Source organism: Arachis hypogaea, chromosome 5 (assembly GCF_003086295.3).
Source record: "Arachis hypogaea cultivar Tifrunner chromosome 5, arahy.Tifrunner.gnm2.J5K5, whole genome shotgun sequence".
Classification (NCBI taxonomy): Eukaryota; Viridiplantae; Streptophyta; class Magnoliopsida; order Fabales; family Fabaceae; genus Arachis; species Arachis hypogaea.
The window spans coordinates 61541002-61564193 of NC_092040.1; positions in this window are offsets into that span (position 1 = coordinate 61541002).

Below are 23192 nucleotides of genomic sequence, written 5' to 3' on the forward strand. Positions count from 1 at the left end.
CCACAGGCATATGTCCTAGGGTTCAAGCTATTGGTGTCCAACCTTTATTTTTTGTTTTTCTTGCCATTTTGGCTTTTTCTTTCCCTTTTCTTTCTGTTTTTGTTACCAAGGGCTTTTTCATTCTTGAGAAGAGTCTTTGTAACAGCAAGCTGACTTACAATTGAATGAGAATGATATTATGCAACAATTATTTCATGAGTCATGCATTTAATCAAACACATATACCACCACCAACTTCCATTCATACTTATGCAACATTGGATATTTCACTTTTCAATTCAAACCAAACTCTTTTATTTAAGCTTATGGGAAACAAAACAATTTTTAAGCTAAGTGATGGATAACAAGCAATATGCAGACTTAGCATTTTTAACAAACAATTTCACTTGCAACTATATAAACACTTTAGCAAGACAAACAATGGCTTCTAGATTCAAAACATTTCACAGCAGCAAGGATTAAGTTTAGATACAACCTTTGAAGTTGCAGCCCTTTGATTTTTTTTCTTCTGTTGTGTTCTCTTTGAGTTAAGATGCATAATGTCTTCAATTGTTGACTCATGTTCTGCATAATCCTCAAAGTTGCTTGCTTCTCAAGCCCTTAGTTGTATGGTTAGTATGCATAAACTGAGTGTGGCTCCAGGATTGATTTTTGGTGTAGGGACACCAAACTTAATTGTTTGCCACTACCTCAGATGTAACAAGTTAACCATAATTGAAACCATGTATCCTTGCTAAAGTTTAATGAAATTAAAGCTAGAAAACAATTCAACAGTTGAATAATGTGTTTGATTGCTTGGAGCTAGAGTCATGCAAGAGGTGAGAATGTGTTTTCAAATGATATTTTTGGTGGAACACCAAACTTAGAAGTTTTCATTCTTCCTCAAATTGTTTTGGTGTGCAACACCAAACTTAGCTCCTTGCAATGCATACCAATTATTCAACATTTTTATTGAAAAAGCTATGAAAAAGAGAACTACCTCAGGTTGGGTTGCCTCCCAACAAGCGCTCTTTTATTGTCACTAGCTTGACATCTTCTGTTCTTGCTTCAAGAGGGATTTAGGTTCTGGACCTCCTTTTCTTTGTTCCATTGCCCCCCTAGGTACGGTTTTGCTCTATGACCATTTGCTGTAAACCGACTCTTTGTTGCTTCATCTAGCAATTCAATACTCCCATAAGGAAAAACCTTAGTCACCAAGTATGGACCAGTCCATTTAGACTTAAGCTTGCCAGGGAATATCTTGAGCCGTGAGTTATACAGGAGTACTTGTTGTCCAGGTTTGAATTCTTTCTTCAAAATCTTCCTGTCATGCCATCTTTTAGCTTTCTCTTTGTATATCTTGGTATTTTCATAGGCTTCTAGCCTAAACTCATCTAGCTCATTCAGCTGCAACAATCTTTTCTCTCCTGCTGCTTCAGAATCCAAATTTAGAAGTTTAGTGGCCCAAAAGGCTTTGTGCTCAAGCTCTACAGGGAGATGACAAGATTTGCCATATAACAGTTGAAATGGGGACTTCCCAATAGGAGTTTTGAACGCTGTTCGGTATGCCCAAAGTGCATCTTCCAACTTCCTAGCCCAATCCTTTCTTGTGCTACCAACTGTTTTTTCTAGGATCTTCTTTAGTTCCCTGTTTGCTAATTCTGCTTGCCCATTAGTTTGGGGATGATATGGTGTGGCTACCTTATGAATAACTCCATATTTGTGGAGAAGTTTCTCCATTTGTCTATTACAAAAATGGCCACCACCATCACTGATGAGACCCTTGGGCACTCCATATCTAGTAAAGATGTGCTTCTTTAGGAATTGAAGGACAATTTGTGCATCACAGGTAGTTGTGGCTCTGGCTTCCACCCATTTTGAAACATATTCCACTGCTACCAAGATATATCTAAATGAATAAGAAGGAGGAAAGGGTCCCATGAAATCAATGCCCCATAGATCAAATAATTCTACTTCCAAAATGAAGTTATGTGGCATCTCGTTCCTTCTTGTTAGTCCTCCTGCTCTTTGGCATTCATTACATTGGTGGACAAACTCCCTGGCATCTTTGAAGATGGTTGGCCAATAGAACCCACTTTGTAGTATCTTTGCTGCTGTTCTTTCTGGACCAAAATGTCCACCATAAGCTGAGCCATGGCAATGCCATAATATATCTCTTATTTCACTTTCAGGAATACATCTCCTGATTATTCCATCAGAGCACCTTCTGAACAGATAGGGTTCATCCCACAAGAACTTCTTTGCTTCATTGATTAGTTTCCTCACTTGTTGCTTAGTGAATTCTTGTGGTATCTTTCTCCCTACTTTGTAGTTTGCTATATCAGCAAACCATGGTGTTTGTTGGATCAGCATAAGATGTTCATCTGGGAAGCTTTCATTCACAGGTACTGAAGTCTTTTGAATTGTTTCTGGTGGCAGCCTTGACAAATGGTCAGCAACTAGATTTTCAGTGCCTTTCCTGTCCCTTACCTCAATGTCAAATTCTTGTAGGAGTAGAATCCACCTGATAAGTCTTGGTTTAGCATCCTGTTTTGACATCAAATACTTGAGAGCAGCATGATCAGTATAAACCACAATTTTAGATCCTATCAAGTACGATCTAAACTTATCAAATGCATAGACTACAGCTAACAATTCCTTCTCTGTTGTAGTGTAATTTTTTGAGCTTCATTCAATACTTTACTTGCATAATATATGACATGATGCAAGTTTCCCTTCTTCTGTCCAAGTACAGCACCAATTGCAATTTCACTTGCATCACACATGAGTTCAAATGGTAAGTTCCAATCCGGTGGTGTGATAATTGGTGCTGTTGTGAGTTTATGTTTTAAAATTTCAAAAGCATGCTGGCAATTTTTATCAAAAACAAAAGGTTGATCAATCATCAAAAGGTTACTCAAAGGTTTGGCTATTTTAGAAAAATCTTTGATAAACCTTCTATAAAATCCTGCATGCCCCAAGAAACTTCTAACAGATTTCACATTAGTTGGTGGAGGGAGTTTTTCTATTATTTCTACTTTTGCCTTGTCAACCTCTATTCCTCTTCTTGAAACTTTATGACCAAGAACAATCCCCTCAGGTACCATGAAATGGCACTTCTCCCAGTTCAAAACCAAATTAGTTTCTTGGCACCGTTTCAAAACAAGAGTTAGATGGTTTAGGCAAGTATTGAAACTATCACCAAAAATAGAGAAGTCATCCATGAAAACCTCTAAAAATTTTTCAACCATATCTGAGAAAATGGAAAGCATACACCTTTGAAAAGTGGCTGGGGCATTGCATAATCCGAATGGCATTCTTCTATAGGCAAAAACTCCAACTGGGCATGTGAATGAAGTCTTTTCTTGGTCTTTTGGATCCACCACTATCTGATTATACCCAGAATAACCATCCAGGAAGCAATAATAAGCATGGCCAGCCAACCTTTCAAGCATTTGATCAATGAAGGGAAGTGGGAAGTGATCTTTGCGTGTGGCATCATTCAACCTTCTATAGTCAATACACATTCTCCACCCTGTCACAGTTCTGGTGGGAATGAGTTCACTCTTCTCATTAACAATGACTGTCATCCCACCTTTCTTTGGTACTACTTGGACTGGGCTTATCCATGAGCTATCAGAAATAGGATATATGATTCCTGCATTCCATAATTTCATTACTTCCTTCTGGACGACTTCCTTCATTGCAGGGTTGAGTCTTCTCTGAGGTTGAATTACTGCTTTGGAATTGTCCTCCAAAAGAATCTTATGCATGCATACTGTAGGGCTGATGCCTTTCAGGTCATCAATGGTCCATCCTAAGGCATCCTTGTGAGCTCTGAGAACTTCAAGAAGCTCTCCTTCCTCTTTCTTTGTCAAAGCCGAATTGATGATCACCGGGAGGTTTTCTGAAGTGCCAAGAAATGCATATTTGAGATGAGAAGGTAATGGCTTCAATTCTTGCTTTTGCACCTCTTCTTTCTTGCTTAGTTCCACCTCTTTGTTTATGAAAGTCTCAGCCACATGTTCCTCTATTGTTTCTTGATTATCTTTTTCTTGCTCATGCTGATCAATGTCTAACATTTCTTCCACCAGGCTCTCTATCATATCCACCCTCAAATGATCTTCCTTCTCTGGGGGGTGTTGCATTGACTTAAAAACATTGATGATCATTTGCTCATTGTGTACTCTGAAAATCATTTCTCCTTTTTCCACATCAATAATGGCTCTTGCAGTTGCTAGAAATGGTCTGCCCAAGATGATTGAATTGTTGCCTTCCTCATCGGTATCTAGGATTACAAAGTCTGCAGGGAAGATAAACTCTCCAACCTTTACTAGCAAATTTTCCACAATTCCATTTGGTGTCTTGATTGATCTGTCTGCCATGACTAGTGACATCCTGGTGGGTTTGAGTTCTTCTATGGCAAGCTTTTTCATCATGGACAAGGGCATTAAGTTGATACTAGCTCCAAGATCACAGAGAGCTTTGTCCAAGGATAGTTTGCCTATAGTGCATGACACTACAAAACTCCCAGGATCCTTAAGCTTTGGTGGAATTCCTTTTTGGAGCACGGCGCTACATTCCTCACTCAGCATCACCGTTTCCTTCTCATTCCAATCTCTTTTCTTATTGATGAGCTCCTTCAAGAACTTGGCATACAAAGGCATTTGCTCTAATGCTTCAGCTAAAGGTATGTTAATTTCTAGCTTCTTTAAAGTCTCAAGAAATTTGTGGAAATGCTGATCCTTTGTTTCCTTGTGAAATCTCTGTGGATAAGGCAGTGGTGGTGTTGAGCTCTTCACCACTTGATGCTGTTTTGGAATTGGTTCTTCCCTGATTTGCTCTCCTTTCTTCATATTCTGTGGTTTGTTGTCTTCCTCTGTAAGTTTTTCTGAAGCATTCTTGCTTATCATGTCCTTGTTGATGGCTTCATCATTCTTTGTTGGCTCAGTGTCATTCTGCATAAGCTTCCTTGTTGCTCCTTGGTTACCATCCACTAACATCTTTCCACTTCTTAGTTGCACGACCTTGCATTCTTCCTTTGGGTTGGGAATGGTATCACTAGGTAGTGAACTTGATGGTTTTTCAACAGAAATCTTCTTAGAGATTTGTCCAATCTGCCTCTCTAGGTTCTTCATGGAGGCTTCTTGGTTCTTTGTTGTCAATTCTTGGTTCTTCATCAGTTTCTCCATGAGCAGCTCTAGATTGGTGATTCTCTGTGAGTCTTGTGAGATGGGTTGATTTTGGGGTGTTGATGGATGATGATAAGTGTTTTGGTTAGTTGGGTGGTTATTGGGTGGGTATTGGTTAGAATTTGGGTAGTTGTTTTGTGGTTTTCTGTATGAGTTTTGGTTAGTGTTTGGATGGGGGTTGTGGTTTGTGTTTTTCCAATTGTTCTGACTTGTGTTTCTTTGCCATGGTTGTTGGTTTTGATTATGGTTGTCTCCCCATCTGAGGTTGGGATGGTTCTTCCAAGATGGATTGTAAGTATCACCATAGACTTCATTTGTTCCAGGATTTTGGTTATGCATGTATTGGACTTGCTCTTGTTGTTGCTCTTCTTGAGTTTCTTCACTTTGCACCCAAGTGGTTGGAGGTTGGCTTGTGGTGCTCACTGCTGCCACTTGCAAGCCATCAATTCTTTTGGCCATTTGCTCAAACTGTTGTTGAATCTGCTGCTGCATCATCTTGTTTTGAGCTAAGATTGAATCCACTCCTTCCAACTCCATTACTCCTCTTCTCTGTGATGGTTGGCGTTGTCTTTGATGAGCAAAGAAATATTGGTTGTTGGCCACCATATCAATGAGGTTTTGAGCTTCCTCTGTGGTTTTCATGAGTTGTAATGAGCCTCCGGCAGAGTGATCAAGAGCTTATTGAGCTTTAAGAGTGAGTCCCTCATAGAAGTTTTGTAACTTGTCCCACTCAGTGAACATCTCTGGTGGACATTTCCTCAATAAAGCCTTATATCTTTCCCATGCTTCATATAAGTTCTCGGCCTCCAATTGAGTGAACGTTTGAACCTCAGTCTTCAACCTTAGGATTCTTTGAGGGGGATAAAATTTGGCAAGAAACTTGCTCACCAAGTCATCCCAAGTGTTGATGCTTTCTTTTGGAAAGGTCTCTAGCCATTGAGTGGCTTTATCTCTGAGAGAGAATGGGAAGAGCAGCAACTTGTAGCTATCAGGGGGTACACCATTTGTTTTCACTGTGTCACAGATTCTCAAGAAAGTAGACAAATGTTGATTTGGATCCTCCAAAGGCCCTCCTCCAAAAGAACAATTGTTTTGAACCAGAGTGATGAGTTGTGGCTTGAGTTCAAAATTGTTTGCATTGACATTGGGAGGAAGAATGCTACTCCCACAATGCCTAGCATTTGCAAATGTGTATGAAGCCAAGACTCTTCTCTGTTGTTGATTATTGTTGGCTCCTTCTCCTGGTTGATTGGTATCTCCTTCCATCTCTTGGAATTCCTCCTCAGATTCTTCTTCTCCAACAACGTTCTTCCCTCTTTCGGCTCTTCTTATTCTCCGAAGAGTTCTTTGATCAATTTCAGAGATGATAGGGGAAGATCTTCCTATACCTGACATACAAACACACAACAATAAACACACAGACGCAGAAAGCCAATGAAACTTCAATCTATAGCTAGAATGAAGTTTTAGTTAGTTTAAGCAAAAATTCAAACAGTTAGTGTGTTAGTAAGAATTAGAATAACAGAAAAGAAAAAAGTGCTTAATCTAGACCTCCACTTCACTTAATCATTGTCAATCTATTTCAATCCCCGGCAACGGCGCCAAAAACTTGATGGTGTGGAAAACGATCCAACACAAAACTCACCGGCAAGTGTACCGGGTCGCATCAAGTAATAATAACTCACATGAGTGAGGTCGATCCCACAGGGATTGAAGGATTGAGCAATTTTAGTTTAGTGGTTGATTTAGTCAAGCGAATCAAGTTTTGGTTGAGTGGGTTGTATTTAACAGAAGATAAATTGCTTGAAATGTAAAGGGAGAGGGGAAATTGCAGTAAATTAAAGAACAGGAAAGTAAAATAGACTGAATCTTAAAGAACAAGAATTTAAATGACTGAAACTTAAAGTGCAAGAAATGTAAATTGCAGTAACTTAAATGACAAGAAATGTAAATTGCTTGAATGTAAAAGGGGTTTGAGGACTGGGATTGCAGAATCTAAACAAAGAGAAAGTAAATTGCAACAATTGATTGAGCAGAAATTGAATCATAAGCAATAAGCATTCAAACAGAAAGAAAATAAAATGCAGCAAAGGTTCACAGAAGAACCAAAAGTAAATTGTGGTCTCAGGTCTCAAGAGACTAGGTAGCAGAGCCTAGATCTCTATTTGCCTTCCTAGATCCAAGTTCACAAAGCAATTGACAGAAAATTAAAGAAGAAGCAGTAGAAGAACAGAAATCAAATTCAATTATGCAGAAAAGGATTTAAAGAGATTTTAGATGGGAATTGAGACAGAATTTCCTCAATTTCACACACCCAAAACTCAGAAACAGAAGAGTAGAATTGCCCGAGTAAAAATGAGGAAGGAGATCAGTCAATTCTCCCTTAATCCTCTGAGTGCTCGGTCAAGTCTCTCAAGAACAATTACAAGAAATTCAAAGCTCAAAGAAAGTGCAAATTCAAAGGCTAAGCCAAAAGTAAGTCAAAAAGGTCCTAATTACATCAAACTAACTCCTATTTATACACTTTCTATTCTTGGATTTTGGGATTTGGATGGGCTTTTGAATTGGTGAAGAAATGAATTCAAATGGATTTTTAATTTGAATTTTTGGCCCAAAATGTTGCTCCAGGAGGCTGCCCTGCCCTTGTGGAGGGCAGGGCAGAAAATTGGTGCATGGTGCGGACGATTGGTGCGGTGTGGTGCAGCCTTGTGCGAGCTTGGCGCGGCATGGTGCGTGGAACGCTGCCCTGCTCGCGCGGAGGGCAGGGCAGGAAGATTTGGTGCGCGCTGGATGGTGCGTGATGCGCGTTGGTGCTGCCAGGGACGAGAATTGGTGCGCCAGAATCGCTTCTTGGTGCGCCACACACAAGATGCTGCCCTGCCCGCGCAGAGGGCAGGGCAATGTTCCCTCTTTCACGTCCCGTGTTCGAAACACGGCAGAAGCACACGCTCATCATTTTTCTTGGCTTCTTGGCACGATAATGGGTCTTAAGTCCTAGCTTCCTCATGGTTCCGTGTTCAACTCTTGTGGCATGCACGGGTGATATTTTTCCTTTGATTTTCTTCCTTGGAGAGCCCGATACTGCCCTTGTGGAGGGCAGGGCAAGGTTCTCTTCCTCTTGGTCCCAAGGCACATTTTGTGCTCTGCCCTTGTAGTGGGCAGGGCAAAGTTGCCTTCTCTTCTTGGTTCTCTTATGTTGCCCTCCTAGAGGGCAGTGTGCCCTTGTGGAGGGCAATGTTGCCTCCCCCTTTGCATGCGGCACACTTCTTCTCTCTTTGGCCACACTTTCCTTTCCTTGGGCTACACTTCTTAGGCCACGCTTTTCCTTTTCTTTTCTTTTCTTCACCTACAATAAACCAAAACAACCACTCCAAGTATCACTAAATTCAAGAGGTTTATAAATCAATTAAAATTCAATTAAAATTAGCTTAAACCTCATGATTTAACATTAATTCCATGGTGGTTGCTTGATTTAGAGAAGTTATGCATTTTCACTCCAAATCACTTACTTAGGATGCAAGAAAGTGCATAAATGCTAACAAAACAAGTGAAATTAGCTTGAAAAATGGGTATATGATGACTTGTCATCACTATTAGAGGCCGAATTCAAAAAGGGTGGAAGAGAGAGAAATTAGGATAGTCTTAGAAACATGCTTTAGGTCATATTCTAGAGAGAGAAGCTCTCTCTTCTCTCTAGAATTAGGGTGGATTAGGTTAGATTTCTCTTATGTTTAGGTTTAATTCTTGCTTTGATTTAGTTTTCTTGCAGCTTATTTTTCTTACATCTTTGCTCTTTTAGTTTTACTTGCTATTTTCTTTATTTTGTCACTTTTATGTTTATGAACTCTTTGTAGTTTTGATTTCTATTAATGCAATTTATATTTTCATGTTCTTTATTGTTTGATTGAGTTGTTAGTTATTAATTTGTTGCCATGGGTAGTTGTTAGATTTTATATTTCTTGTTCTTTTACCATGCTTTATTTTTATGCCTTTCAAGTGTTTGATAAAATAGTTGGTTAGATTTTAGAGTAGATTTTTATGCTCTTGGATTATGATTGAGGACTTAGGTCCCTTGAGATCATTGATATCCAGTTTCATTGGTGATTTAGGGTTGTTAGTTGATTCTAGGACCAATCATGTCCACCTGAAATACCCCTCCGATGTTAGAGGACAACTTAGTGGAATTAATCCTTTGTAGCCACCATATTGTGGTAAATGGTCCAAGATAGGGAACCTTGACTGTTGATCTTTGCCTTGAGTATATTTTAGCATTTATAGTTTCTTTCTTTGATTTATTCTTTCTTGTCTTTCAAACCCAAAAAAATCCCAAAATATACCCCAAAACCAATAATATGCACACTTTCCTGCAATTCCTTTGAGAGACGACCCGAGGTTTAAATACTCTCGATTTTTATCAAGTTTGTACTTGTGACAAACAAATTAAACTTTGATTGAAGGTTTTCTATCGGTTTGAAACTATACTTCGATGGAATTATTTTGTAAAAATTCATAACCAACGATTCTCCCTCACGTCAAGCAGTGTGGTAGTTTGAAACAAAATCAAGTTGAGTCAAAGAAGTATGAAATCATAGATGAAGATTAACTAAAGTCAGTGATGATGCTCACAAGGTTTAAAAATTTATGATTAAGAACACCTTCTAATACATTTGAATATAAAGAATGAAAAACTTAAGGAAGATCAGCTCATGTTCTAAAAGAAAAGGTATGTAACTCGCACTTTGCAAAAGGATGGCAGAAACAAATATCAAAACTATAATATGGTTAAAAGAAGATTAAATTGCATTTCGTGCAAATAGTTTCCAAGTAAAAGACAGAGTAGGTAAGGTTTGAGAAATGAAAATCAATTGTGTTAAGGCCAAAATAATTTCTCACAGTTCTTGAAAGACATTTATGTACTAAATCAAATAAAGTTGTGCAATGAAATCGCAGAAAAGTTGGAAGAAAATCAAATTTTATTGGATAAAGGAAAGTCCAGGGTAAAGTTTTAAACTACATAAACTTTCAAAGTTCATATTCAAACTCCATTTAGAAAAGAAATTCCGAGGTAAAATTTGCTTATAGGTTAGTAAAGGAAATAAGTGGTGCATTGCAAACAGGCATGTTTCTGCTAAATAAGGAAGCTTTTCAAAACTTCATTTAAAATAGTGCCTGCCAACTTCAAAACAACTTTGTCAAATTTAAAGAATGAATATGGATGCAATTAAGCGAGAAATATTGATTTAAAACTTCTTAAGAAGGGAATCCAAAACATGTTTTAAAAGTTCACATCAAACTCCAATAATATACTTGAAATTGCCACCTCATAGGAACATTCAAGAATATTAGGATGTACTTAAAAAGAAATCAGGCCATACGAGAAAGGATCTTAAATCAAGGGAGTTCAAATAAGATCCACTGGGCATGATATATCAAACAAGCTTTCAATTGATCCAAAAGAATACAAAACTTGTAAGGAAAGACAACTCAATCAATTAAATTCTCAAGAAAGAACCTTTTACTAAAGAACTTTAGTAAAAACAATAAGAGAACAAACATTGCACTAGGTTGAGAGAAATTCAAGCTGATTCAGATGAGTATGAGATCCACGAGAGAAGGAAAACTAAGACTAATAGTGATGCTTACAAAAAGTAAAAGAATAATTAAAAACAGAATCAAGTATGACATCTATAGAAATAAAAAGCTTAAGAAGGAATTAGTCTGCTCTTAAAAGGAAAAATATGAGTCCAGTATTTTCAAAAGAACAACAAATGCATAAATAATGTGATATGCTAAACCAAATTCAAATTAAAATAAATTAGGTGAACTTTGTCAAACGAAGATCAACTGGAATAAAGGCAAAAATCTTTTCTTTCAACAATTTTGAAAATTATCTAAGTACATAATCAAGTAAAGATATGCAGAAGAACTGTAATAAAGTTATTAGAAAATCAAGTTGTATTTAAAATAGGTATATTTCCATAGATCAGAAAAAGAACACACGAGGTATTGGAATTAAATAGTTTTTAAACTGTGTCAGGGATTTTCAAAGTTTTATGTAGAGAAGTGCATATCGAATCAAAAGCTATTCTAAAAAAATTGAAAGATGGTTGTAGATACAGTTACATAAAAAAAAAAAGTGAATCAAAATTTCTTTAAAAAGGGACTCGGAATAAGAACTTTAGCACACTACATCAAAACAAATTCAAAGTTATATAGAAGAATACATTAATCAAGAAGAAGAATTTAAATAGAGAAATGCAAATACACCAAGGATTTCAAGCAGGCATATGCAATTAGGATCAAATAAGAATGCATATGAACAGAGGAATAGGGTTGGAAAAATCAAACTACTTTTCAAAATAAATAACAAACAAGAACTTCAAGATAGGCTATGAAAGAACAAGTCACATGACTCCAATAGAATTCAAGACACATAACTGAGTAACCTCGAGAAATAGTTTCTAAGGTTCACAAAACCCGTGATTCGCGTTATTTATAACTCCTATATCATCTATGATAACCCATTAGTACTTCCATATACATAGTCCACTAGTTATTACGTCAGCCAAACTTAATACCAGGAATTATGCAATGCAAAACTAATGGCATTAACCAATAGACCGTTATGTGCATAAAACTCTAATTCTCGTTATCCGAACAAGACCTAATAAATGACAGACACTCAGAGTATGCAATTGAAGCAAAGTTGGTCTATTCCTCAGGCTCTACAGGAAAGATCGCTCTGATACCATAATGTAACACCCGAGCTATCAGAATGTCATGCTTCTGGCTGTGCCACTCAGATAGATCGGATATTACGACGACTCTTAATATATTTAATACTAAAATAGGAGCCTGTTTAAAACTTTAAACCGTATAATCTTTCAAAAGGACTCTTTCGCTTGAAACATAAATATGGACATACGAACCAGATACAATACTTATAAATCATATACATATATACATACTTAGTATAATTTACAAGCCTTGCATATCAAAATTCCTATCCCTCTTACAAAAAAATTTTAAAGATAAGGGCGAGGAAAAAGTTACTAATACAACACAAAATGTCTTTTACATAGAAACAAAATAAATAAACTCTTCTGAACTTCATCATCCATATCCTGAAAAGGAAAAAACCTGTAGGGGAGTGAGAACATCGTCCTCACTAGTTCTCACTATAGGGTTAGAGAATTGCTATAATAAGATACGTAAAATAAAACTATTTTTAAAGTACAGTGATTAATGCCTGCCTTATATTCCTTTTCAAAAACCAAAGATTTACATTCAAAAGTCCGAAATCTTTTTTAAAAGATAAATCCATTAAATCTTCAAAAATTCAAAACTTTTTCCTTTTGTATCAAAATTAAAATCTTTCCTTGACAGTATGAATGACCAAGCTGTTCCAAGCATATGTTCATTAAGTCTATACTGAACCAGTTTGACTTTTCATACTTTACTAACCTGAAATCTCAACTCAATCATGGCCCTAGGCCTAAATAACTAAATCAACATCCAATTTACCACAATCCATTCAATTTCAGTCACAAACATAAGTAGAAAATTTCAGTTGCATTAAGTAGAGCAATTAGCAGTTAAGCATAATTATTCACAAGGGCAAACCAATTACAATATGCACACCCAAACAATATCACATAGATACATATGATGAATGACTGCCTTATTCTTGATGAGTCTCATCTGTTGGTTATGAAGCCAACCCGACAACGCCGGCTGCTAAACCCTGAATTGTCCCTCGTACGTGCATCCCCAAGAATCTATGCATAGCTTTGTCTCATTCATATATAAATTTTTCTCATTGGGGGAATCATTCCCGGAAATTTATACATGCTCAGTCACATTTACGATGTAGGGTCAATAGAGTATCGAGTCTCAACCTGGAGCACGTGGTGGCAAGTCACGGCTCTTTACCTAGAAAAACTCGTATCTCAGATAAAAGAAGTGCATAAGTGATGAGTAGATAATTTATACACTTTTTGTCATTGTTTTTAGGTAGTTCTTAGTAGGATCTAACTACTTTTTGGGATGTTTTTATTCGATTTTATGCAAAATTCATATTTTTGGACTTTACTATGAGTTTGTATGTTTTTTTTGTGATTTCAGGTGTTTTTTGGTTGAAATTGAGGGACCTGAGCAAAAATCTAATTTAGAGGGTGACAAAGGACTACAGATGCTGTTGGATTTTGACCTCCCTGCACTCAAAGTAGATTTTCTGGAGCTAAAGAATTCCAAATGGTGCGCTCACAATTGCATTGGAAAGTAGACATCCACGACTTTCCAGCAATATATAATAGTCAATACTTTGCACGAGTTTTGACGACGTAAAATGGCGTCAAAATGCCAGCTCTCTGCCCTTTTCTGGCGTCACAACGCCAGAACTGGCATAAAAATTGGAGTTAAACGCCCAAGCTAGCACCAAAGCTTGTGTTTAAACTCCAAGTGGGCCCGGAAATGGATTTCTGCATCATTTACCTATTTCTGTAAACCCTAGTAGCTAGTTTCATTATAAATAGGACTTTTAGAGATTTATTTTGTACCTCATGATATTTTACATCTGAATTTGTATTTTCTACGGCATGAGTCTCTAAACCCCATGGTTGGGGGTGAGGAGCTCTGCTGTGTCTCGATGGATTAACGTAATTACCACTGTTTTCTATTTAATCACGCTTGTTTCCGTTCTAAGATATTCATTCGTACTTAAACATGATAAATGTGAATATCTGTGACACTCACCACCATTCTCAACATTTGAACACGTGCCTGACAACCACCTCCGTTCTATCTTAGATTGAATGTTTATCTCTTAGCCTCCATTTTGAAAGATCAGAGTCTTCGTGGTATAAGCTATGATTATTGGCGGCCATTCCTGGGATCCGGAAAGTCTAAACTTTATCTGTGGTATTCCGAGTAGGATCTGGGAAGGGATGACTGTGACGAGCTTCAAACTCGTGAGTGTTGGGCGTAATGACAGACACAAAAGGATCACTGGATTCTATTCCAACATGATCGAGAACCGACAGATGATTAGCCGTGCGGTGACAGCGCACATGGACCATTTTTACTGAGAGGATGGAAAGTAGCCATTGACAACGGTGACACCCTACACACAGCTTGCCATGGAAGGAACTTTGCGTGCGTGAAGAAGAAGACAGTAGAAAAGCAGAGATTCAGATGATAGAGCATCTCCAAAACTCCAACCTGTTCTCCATTATTGAATCACAAGTATCTTCTATTTAATGCTCTTTTATTTTATTGCAAACAAAACCCTTTTCATTGATAATCTCCTGACTAAGAGTTACAATAGCTTGCTTCAAGCCGACAATCTCCGTGGGATCGACCCTTACTCACGTAAGAAATTACTTGGACAACCCAGTGCACTTGCTGGTTAGTTGTGCGGAATTGCAGGTCTGATTGCAATTTCGTGCACTAAGTTTTTGGCACCCTTGCTGGGGATTGTTCGAGTTTGGACAACTGACGGTTCACCTTGTTGCTTAGATTAGAAATTTTTTTTTGGGTCAGAGTCTCTTTTTTTCTTTTCAAAAAATTTTCAAAAAAATTATTATTTTTCTTTTAGATTTTTCTATTTGAGTCTAGTTGCATGTTTTAAGTTTGGTGTTTTCTTGTTAGTTTTTATTTAAATTTTTGAAAATTTATTTTTGTTTTCTAAAAATTTCAAGTTTGGTGTTCTTTTTATGTTCTTGAATCCTTCTTGTGTTTCTATCTTAAAAGTTTTAAGTTTGGTGTTCCTTGGTGTTTTCCTCAAATTTTCGAAAATTTTGCATTAAATTAGTCATCAATTTTAGAAATCAAATCTTTTTTTTAAATTGTTTTTCAATCATATCTTTTCAGTCATATCTTTTTTTTACTTTATTTTTTTTAGTTTCCAATTTTTTCTTTATTATTATTATTATTTCGAAAAAAATTATATATATAATTATAATAAAATAAATAAAATAAATCCACATCATCTCCCTTTCTCCATCATGGAACTAAGTAGAAATGAATAGTCCAGAAGGACTCTAGGGTCATATGCTAACCCCGCTACTGCTTCATATAGGAGTAGTATCTGTATACCCTCCATCGGAGTCAGTAGTTTTGAGTTGAATCCTCAGCTCATTATCATAGTGCAGCAAAATTGCCAGTATTCCAGTCTTCCACAAGAAGAACCTACTGAGTTTCTGGCACAGATTTTACAAATTGCTGACACAGTACATGATAAGGAAGTAGACCAGGATGTCTACAGATTATTACTGTTTCCATTTACTGTAAAAGACCAGGCTAAGAGGTGGTTAAATAATCAACCTAAGGCCAGCATAAGGACATGGAAACAACTGTCAAAAAAATTTCTGAATCAATATTTCCCTCCCAAGAGGATGACACAGCTAAGGCTAGACATCCAAGGCTTTAAACAAGAGGATAATGAATCCCTTTACAATGCCTGGGAGAGGTACAGAGAGATGCTGAAAAAATGCCCCTCTGAAATATTTTCAGAATGGGTGCAGTTAGACATCTTCTACTACGGGCTTATAGAAAAAGCTCAGATATCTCTAGACCACTCAGCTGGTGGATCTATACACATGAGAAAGACGATTGAAGAGGCTCAAGAGCTTATATATACTGTTGCTAGAAATCAGCATCTGTACTTAAGTAGTGAGTCCTCCATGAAGGAAGAGGCTAAAGCAGTATCTACTGACTTTAGTCCTCCAGAAAAAGCTGCTGAACTCAACCAGTAATTACTTGCTCTGACAAAATAGTTAGCAGAATTTAAGGAAATATTACAAGATACTCAGGATGCTAATAAGAATATGGAAGCACAACTTGACCATACAAACAATAGTTATCTAAACAAATAACAGAAGAATGTCAAGCTGTTCAATTAAGGAGTGGAAAAACATTAAATACATCAACTCAAAGCAGCAGAAAGCCAAGGAAAGAACAGCTGACAGAAGACGAACAGTATGCTACCCAAAATCCCTCTGAGGACAATAAGAGCCCAGAGAGGAAGGATTCTGGCATCCAAATGCCAGAAAAGGGTGAAAAGTTGGCGTCAAACGCCAATTCCATGTTCAATTCTGACGTTCAAATGCCAGAACATGGTAGGAATCTGGTGTTAAACGCCAATCTGGCGCCCAATCTTGGCGTTCAAACGCCAGTAAGGGATCAGACACCCACAAATGCTGATAATAACTCCCTCAAGAAGGCATCTCAGTCTGCTTTTGTAGGAAATAAACCTACAGCAACCAAGGTTGAAGAATATAAAGCCAAAATACCTTATCCTCAAAAACTCTGCCAAGCGAAACAGGATAAGTAATTTGCTCGCTTTGTAGACTATCTCAGGACTCTTGAAATAAAGATTCCATTTGCAAAAGCACTTGAGCAAATACCCTCTTATGCTAAGTTCATGAAAGAAATCTTAAGCCATAAGAAGGATTGGAGAGAAACTGAAAAAGTTTTTCTCACTGAGGAATGCAGTGCAGTCATTCTAAAAAGCTTACCAGAGAAGCTTAAGGATCCCGGAAGCTTTATGATACCATGCACATTCGAAGAAATTTGCACTAAGACAGCTCTATGTGATCTTGGGGCAAGTATCAACCTAATCCCTACATCCACTATCAGAAAGCTTGGTTTGACCGAAGAGATCAAACCAACCTGGATCTGTCTTCAACTTGCTGATGGCTCCATTAAATACCCATCAGGCATAATCGAGGACATGATTGTCAAGGTTTGGGCCATTTGCCTTTCCCACTGACTTTGTAGTGCTGGAAATGGAGGAGCACAAGAGTGCAACTCTTATTCTAGGAAGACCTTTCCTAGCAACTAGTCGTACCCTCATTGATGTCCAAAAGGGGGAAGTGACCCTGAGAGTCAATGAGGATGAGTTTAAGTTGAATGCTGTCAAAGCTATGCTGTATCCAGACACACCAAAAGACTGCATGAAAATGGATCTTATTGACTCTCTGGTAGAAGAAGTCAATATGACTAAGAGTCTCAAATCAGAGCTAGAGGACATATTTAAAGATGTTCAGCCTCATCTGGAAGGGCCAGAGGAATTAGAAGAACCTCTAAAAATGCCTCAATTAGAGGAAGAGTCCCCCAAACCAGAGCTCAAACCACTGCTACCATCCCTGAAATATGCATTTTTGGGAGAAGACAACACTTTTCCTGTGATCATAAGCTCTACCTTAAAGCCACAGGAAGAGGAAGTGCTGATTCAAGTGCTAAGGACACACAAGACAGCTCTTAGGTGGTCCATAAATGATCTTAAGGGCATTAGTCCAGCCAGATGCATGTACAAGATTCTCTTGGAGGATAATGCTAAGCCAGTGGTTCAACCACAACGGCGGCTGAATCCAGCCATGATGGAAGTGGTGCAGAAAGAGGTCACTAAATTACTAGAGGCTGGGATTATTTATCCAATTTCTAATAGCTCCTAGGTGAGCCCTATCCAAGTCATCCCCAAGAAGGGAGGCATGACAGTGGTTCATAATGAGAAAAATGAACTGATTCTCACAAGAATAGTTACAGGGTGGCGCATGTGTATTGACTATAGAAGACTCAATACAGCCACCAGAAAGGATCATTTTCCTTTACCATTCATAGACCAGATGCTAGAAAGACTAGCAGGTCATGACTATTACTGCTTTTTGGATGGCTATTTAGGATACAACCAAATTGCAGTAGACCCCCAGGATCAAGAGAAAATAGCATTCACATGCCCATCTGGAGTATTTGCCTACAGAAGAATGCCATTTGGGCTATGTAATGCACCTGCAACCTTTCAGAGATGCATGCTCTCTATTTTCTCTGATATGGTGGAGAAATTTCTGGAAGTCTTCATGGATGACTTCTCAGTATATGGAGACTCATTCAGCTCCTGTCTTGATCATCTAACACTTGTTATGAAAAGGTGCCAAGAGACCAACCTGGTTTTAAACTGGGAGAAATGTCACTTTATGGTGACTGAAGGAATTGTCCTTGGACACAAAATTTCAAACAAGGGAATATATCCGATAATACTGGAAAACAAAGTGCTTAGGGCCACGGCCAAGACTCATAAAGTAGCTGTGTTCAAGAATCAACACACTTAACTAGGAGAATCAATAACACTATCTAAAATTCTGAGTTCCTATTGATGCCAATCATTCTGAACTTCAAAGGAAAAAGTGAGATGCCAAAACTGTTCAGAAGCAAAAAGCTACAAGCCTCACTCATATGATTGGGACTAAGTTTCATTGATATTGTGGGATTCATTGTATATTCTCTTCTTTTTCTCCTATTTTTTTCAGTTGCTTGGGGACAAGCATCAATTTAAGTTTGGTGTTGTGATGAGCGGATAATTTATACGCTTTTTGGCATTGTTTTTAGGTAGTTTTTAGTAGGATCTAGCTACTTTTTGGGATGTTTTTATTCGATTTTATGCAAAATTCATATTTCTGGACTTTACTATGAGTTTGTGTGTTTTTCTACGATTTCAGGCATTTTCTGGCTAAAATTGAAGGACCTGAGCAAAAATCTAATTCAGAGGCTGACAAAGGACTGCAGATGCTGTTGGATTTTGACCTCCCTGCACTCAAAGTGGATTTTCTGGAGCTACAGAATTTCCAATGGCGCTCTCTCAATTGAGTTGGAAAGTAGACATCAAGGGCTTTCTAGCAATATATAATAGTCCATACTTTGCGCGCGTTTTGACAACGTAAAATGGCGTCAAAACGCCGGCTCTCTGCCCTTTTCTGGCGTCAAAACGCCATAACTGGCATAAAAGTTGGAGTTAAACGCCCAAACTAGCACTAAAGCTGGTGTTTAACTCCAAGGAAGACCTCTACACGTGGAAAGCTCAATGCTCAGCCCAAGCACACACCAAGTGGGCCCGGAAGTGGATTTCTGCATCATTTACCTATTTTTGTAAACCCTAGTAGCTAGTTTCATTATAAATAGTACTTTTAGAGATTTATTTTGTACCTCATGACATTTTACATCTGACTTTGTATCTTCTACGGCATGAGTCTTTAAACCTCATGGTTGGGGGTGAGGAGCTCTGCCGTGTCTCGATGGATTAATGCAATTACCACTGTTTTCTATTCAATCACGCTTGCTTCTGTTCTAAGATATTCATTCGCGCATAAACATGATGAATGTGATGATCCATGACACTCATCACCATTCTCAACCTATGAACATGTGCCTGACAACAACCTCCATTCTATCTTAGATTGAATGTTTATCTCTTAGCCTCCATTTTCGAAAGATCGGAGTCTTCGTGGTATAAGTTAGGATTATTGGCGGCCATTCCTGGGATCCAGAAAGTCTAAACCTTGTCTGTGGTATTCCGAGTAAGATCTGGGAAGGGTTGACTATGACGAGCTTCAAACTCGTGAGTGTTGGGCATAGTGACAGACGCAAAAGGATCACTAGATTTTATTCCAACATGATCGAGAACCGACAGATGATTAGTCGTGCGGTGACAGCGCAGATGGACCATTTTCACTGAGAGGATAGGAAGTAGCCATTGACAACGGTGACACCCTACACACAGCTTTCCATGGAAGGAGCTTTGTGTGCGTGAAGAAGAAGATAGCAGGAAAGCAGAGATTCAGATGACAGAGCATCTCCAAAACTCCAACCTGTTCTCCATTATTGAATCACAAGTATATTCTATTTCATGCTCTTTTATTTTATTGCAAACAAAACCCTTTTCATTGATAATCTCCTGACTAAGAGTTACAAGGTAACCATAGCTTGCTTCAAGCCGACAATCTCCGTGGGATCGACCCTTACTCACGTAAGGTATTACTTCGACGACCCAGTGCACTTGCTAGTTAGTTGTGCGGAATTGCAAGCGTGATTGCAATTTCGTGCACCAATAAGCCTCATTACCATTGATAACCATTCATTCATCATTTTCTCACTTCCTTAACAATCTATATCAAGTCAAATCATCATTCATGCCATATATCACTTTTCCTCAAATCACTTTACTTTGAAACCAAATCAAACTCATCTTTGCCTCAATTTCAAAATCATCATATCTCAAATTATTTCAAGCTGATAATCCCCTTTTTCCTCACAAATTAATTCTATTTCAAAACAGAACCCCTTTGAGCCCGTTTGGGAAACAGCATAAGCAACTTTTTTTTACTTTTGAATTATGAAAAGTCACAATACATGTGTTTGGCACCATTTAAAAAAAGCTTCTAACTTCCCAAAAAGTTAATTCACAGATTTTTGAAGAAGTAGAAATATATGACTTCTTCTTCTCAATAAGTCATTCTATCATTTTCCTAAAAAAAATTGACTTTAAAACAAAAAAATCTACTTTCATTTTTGGCTCTGTGAAAATGTTTCCTATTTCTACTGGAAATACTGGCCCTCCACCGCCATTTTTACACCACCACCATTTTCACGTAAGGTTCCATCTGTTAAAAGCACTGACCTTCCACCATCATTTTCACATAATGTTCCATCTGCTAGAAGTATTGGCCCTCCACCACCATTTTAATGTAATGATTCATCTACTTTTGAATCGATGCTTTCCTACTGCCTTCATCCAATCCTTCATACTCCTTTCCATGGCAAGCTTTATGTTGGGTGTCACCGTTGTTAATGGCTACTTCCCGTCCACTCAGTGAAAATGGTCCTCTACGGTTTCTGTACGGCTAATCAACTGTCAGATTTCTCGTCTCGGATGAAAAATACCATGCACAGATATCATATGGCTAATCAACTGTTGGTTCTCGATCGTGTGGAAATAGGATTTACTATCCTTTTGCATCTATCACCATACCCTACAGTCGCGAGTTTGAAGCTCGTCACAGTCATCCCATCCCAGATCCTACTCGGAATACCACAAACAAGGTTTAGACTATCTGGATCTCAAGAATGCTGCCAATGGATTCTAGCTTATATCACGAAGACTCTGATCGTGAACCAGAAGGCTAAGAGATATGCATTCAAGCCCGTTTGCATGTAGAACGGGAGTGTTTGTCAGGCACGCGTTCATAGGTTGAGAATGATGATGAGCGTCACGTAATTGGTGCGCGAAATTGTGAACAATACTTTTCACAAGTCTCATAATCCCCGGTCATGAACCCCAAAAACTTGGTGTTCAATACCATGGCATTACACAACTTCGCACAACTAACCAGCAAGTGCACTGGGTCGTCCAAGTAATAAACCTTACGCGAGTAAGGGTCGATCCCACGGAGATTGTTAGTATGAAGCAAGCTATGGTCATCTTGTAAATCTTAGTCAGGCAAACTCAGATGGATATGGTGATGAACGCATAAAAACATAAAGATAAAGATAGAGATACTTATGTAATTCATTGGTGGGAACTTCAGATAAGCGCATGAAGATGCCTTCCCTTCCGTCTCTCTGCTTTCCTACTGTCTTCATCCAATCCTTCTTACTCCTTTCCATGGCAAGCTTATGCAAGGGTTTCACCGTTGTCAGTGGCTACCTCCCATCCTCTCAGTGAAAATGTTCCTATGCTCTGTCACAGCATGGCTAATCATCTGTCGGTTCTCGGTCAGGCCAGAATAGAATCCAGCGATTCTTTTGCGTCTGTCACTAACGCCCCGCCTGCTAGGAGTTTGAAGCACGTCACAGTCATTCAATCATTGAATCCTACTCAGAATACCACAGACAAGGTTAGACCTTCCGGATTCTCTTGAATGCCGCCATCAGTTCTAGCCTATACCATGAAGACTCTGATCTCACGGAATGGTTGGCTCGGTTGTCAGGCGAGCACTCGGTTGTCAGGCGATCAACCATGCATCGTGCAATCAGGAATCCAAGAGATATTCACCCAATCGAAGGTAGAACGGAGGTGGTTGTCAGTCACACGTTCATAGGTGAGAATGATGATGAGTGTCACGGATCATCACATTCATCAAGTTGAAGAACAAGTGATATCTTAGAACAAGAACAAGCGGAATTGAATGGAAGAACAATAGTAATTGCATTAATAATCGAGGTGCAGCAGAGCTCCACACCTTAATCTATGGTGTGTAGAAACTCCACCGTTGAAAATACATAAGAACAAGGTCTAGGCATGGCCGTGAGGCCAGCCTCCCAGTGATCTAAGATAGCATAAAAATGAAGATAGCTACCAAAGTCTACAAATACAATAGTAAAAGGTCCTACTTATAGAGAACTAGTAGCCTAAGGTGTACAGAGATGAGTAAATGACATAAAAATCCACTTCCGGGCCCACTTGGTGTGTGCTTGGGCTGAGCAATGAAGCATTTTCGTGCAGAGACTTCTCTTGGAGTTAAACGCCAGCTTTTATGCCAGTTTGGGCGTTTAACTCCCATTTTGGTGCCAGTTCCAGCGTTTAACGCTGGGATTCCTGAGGGTGACTTTGAACGCCGGTTTGGGCCATCAAATCTTGGGCAAAGTATGGACTATCATATATTGCTGGAAAGCCCAGGATGTCTACTTTCCAACGCCGTTGAGAGCGCGCCAATTGGGCTTCTGTAGCTCCAGAAAATCCACTTAGAGTGCAGGGAGGTCAGAATCCAACAGCATCTGCAGTCCTTTTTAGTCTCTGAATCAGATTTTTGCTCAGGTCCTTCAATTTCAGCCAGAAAATACCTGAAATCACAGAAAAACACACAAACTCATAGTAAAGTCCAGAAAAGTGAATTTTAACTAAAAACTAATAAAAATATACTAAAAACTGACTATATCATACCAAAAACATACTAAAACCAATGCCAAAAAGCGTACAAATTATCCGCTCATCAATAATCATCACATTTATCATGTTCTTGTGTGTGAATGGATATCTTAGAACAAGAATAAGCATGAATTGAATAGAAAATAGTAGTAATTGCATTAATACTTGAGGAACAGCAGAGCTCTACACCTTAATCTATGGTGTGTAGAAACTCTACCGTTGAAAATACATAAGTGAAAATAAGGTAGGCATGGCCGTAAGGCCAACCCCCCAATGTCTAAGGACTAACAATGATCAAAGATGTTCCAAAAGCTCGTCCAAAG